Genomic DNA, 2,500 nt, shown 5'->3' with positions numbered 1-2,500 from the left:
GACCCTGTAGATGTTCTTTGCGCATCCTTTATCTTTGAGTCCTTTGAGCATTATCGGACGCCAGATATTGTCGAATGCGCCGGTCACATCGAAGTTGAGGGCAGCGACGAGTTTGTGAGGGGATGTTTTCACAGCCTCGCGGAGTGCTAGGATGGCATCCTCGCATGACCGATTCGGTAAGAAGCCGAATTGACGGTCGGAGATTTTGCCTTCAGCTAGCATTTTGGGCATGAATCTGTTGCATAGCAATTTTTCAAAGAGTTTGCCTTGAACAGAGAGAAGAGTAATCATCCTGTATGATTTTGGATCTTTTGCATCCTTGCCCTGGCCCTTCGGGATGGCTCTTACGAGTCCCACCTTCCAGGTTTTGGGGAAGACGCCGTGCTCAAGACAACCATTGAAGAGCCTAGTGAATTCGCCGGAGATGACATGCACGGCTCGTTTGAGGACACTGACCTCTATTAGGTCTGTGCCTGGGGTTTTGTTATTTTTGAATCTTCTGACCGAATTGATGACTTCTCGTGGCACGAAGGCCTGAGTATCATCTGTGTCAGGTGGAGTTTCCACTTCGGTTCGAATGTTGGATTGTTCAGGGGTGTCATCTTCTATTCTATCGGCCGGGAAGTGCACCGCGAGGAGCCTGCTGGCTGTTTGCTCCATGTCGAGCGTGAAACCGTCGTCACACCGGAGTGCGCTAATCGCCCTCTCATTCGTCATTTTTCCGGCCTGGAGCTTGTATACGGTTCCCCAGGGATTCGAATTTCCGTGCGATGTGACGTAGTTTCTCCAGCATTCATTCCTGGCCTTTCTCACGGCGCGAGAGTACTTACGCAAGAGGGCGCTGTACTTCCCGCGCGCTTGTGGGTGGCATGCAGGATTCGCTTTCAATAGCCCCTGGCACGCACGCCTAGCTCGGTAGGCCTCACGCTTCAACCTATTTAAGTCTTTTGTCCACCATGGGTTGGACTTTCTAAACCTAGTTTTCCTTGGCATGGTTAACTCACAGGTTTCAGTAAGTACCTGAGTGAGTGTGTTTGCCATGTGCTCCACTTCTTCCGGGTTCGTCAGCGCAAGGTTCGCCAGCTTTGCGAGTCGAAGGCTCTTCAGTTCAGTGTCGAACTGGTCCCAATTCGCTTTGAGCGTATTGAAACGTGTTGGACCCATTTCTGCGAGCCCGACCTCGGTAGCCGGAGAGTCGAGCGTGAATATGACGGCTTTGTGGGCACTTTTGAATTCAGAATCTAGTAACCTCCATTGGTGAATGGACGAGGCCATCTGCCCAGTGGACAAGGTTACATCTATGTACGAAATTTTGGGTCCCTTTTGGAATGTGGGAAGATCATTCCTGTTATTTGCAATGTGGAGTTTGTGTTGGCGAATGAAGTCGGCCAATTTTTCTCCGTTTTTCCATCGCAATCGGGACATGTCGGGGATACGTGGGCTCCAGGAGTTCCACTCTGCGTTGGTGTCAATACCAAGCAGGACGCGTTTCCCTCTCAGCGTGAAGAGCACCATTTCGAGGTGGCTGAGGTGCTTCTCGATTGGTTCACTGTATTGGAAATATGCCGATACAGCGAAGAAGGAGAAGCCAGGGGTCTTAATCTCTGCGCACGCGCAGTGCGTATTACTAAGCTGTTCTATGTAGAGGATCGCGAAATTGGGGTTTGCCACGCCTACTGCTGCCCATGGTTTTTCTGTTCTAGTTGCTACTAGCCTAATCGTTCTGCCTATGTCTGTAAAGAAATACTCCCCCCGGTTTAATTTATTGTAAGGCTCCTGAAGTAGGACTACATCAGGTTTGAGCCTGTTTACGCTTTCTCGCAGCTCACCACTGACAGTTTGGTCTCTGTCCATGTTGAGCTGCAAGACCCTAATTCCTGTCTTTGTTCGAGGAGAAGTTCCGGAGGTGGGGCTCTCTCCTGACGGGTTGCCTATAGTTCGCGCGCAGATGTCTACGAGTCGGATGCGGACGATTTTCGGGCAAAGTGGGTGGATGCCGTCGACCCGAGCCGACGGGCCACAGGCCGCAGGGACGCGAATTGGGGGACGCTCAAGTTCGCCGTCCGATGTCTGGGGCCGGTTAGCAGTACAGCTCGGGTCGAGGACAGAGCCTTCGGCGATCCTCCTCGTAGCATTTGACCACACACCAGCCGAGAGGTCCACCGATGTGCAGCTGCAGTCACATAATGACGACGCCTGCGGGCCCGCTTTCTCACCCTGACCAGCCGCCGGGACCTGAGCATCCGAGACTCTGGTCCGGTAACGTTTTTTTGTGTTAATTGTGCTAGGTAGATAGGGACAGTGGGAATCTCGTTAATCCATTCATGCGCGTCACTAATTAGATGACGAGGCATTTGGCTACCTTAAGAGAGTCATAGTTACTCCCGCCGTTTACCCGCGCTTGCTTGAATTTCTTCACGTTGACATTCAGAGCACTGGGCAGAAATCACATTGCGTCATCACCCGCGAGGGCCATCGCAATGCTTTGTTTTAATTAGAC

At 51.7% G+C, this 2,500-nt stretch overlaps 1 pseudogene; it reads right to left on the bottom strand.

The window, feature by feature from the left end:
* Positions 1-2,500, bottom strand: part of LOC131674509 (large subunit ribosomal RNA) — an 8,252-nt pseudogene that overhangs the window by 3,202 nt on the left and 2,550 nt on the right.

This window comes from Phymastichus coffea, unplaced genomic scaffold, assembly GCF_024137745.1.
Source record: "Phymastichus coffea isolate CEN01 unplaced genomic scaffold, Cenicafe_Pcof_1.1 PCOF00251, whole genome shotgun sequence".
NCBI lineage: Eukaryota > Metazoa > Arthropoda > Insecta > Hymenoptera > Eulophidae > Phymastichus > Phymastichus coffea.
This window is presented reverse-complemented; position numbering and strand designations above follow the sequence as displayed.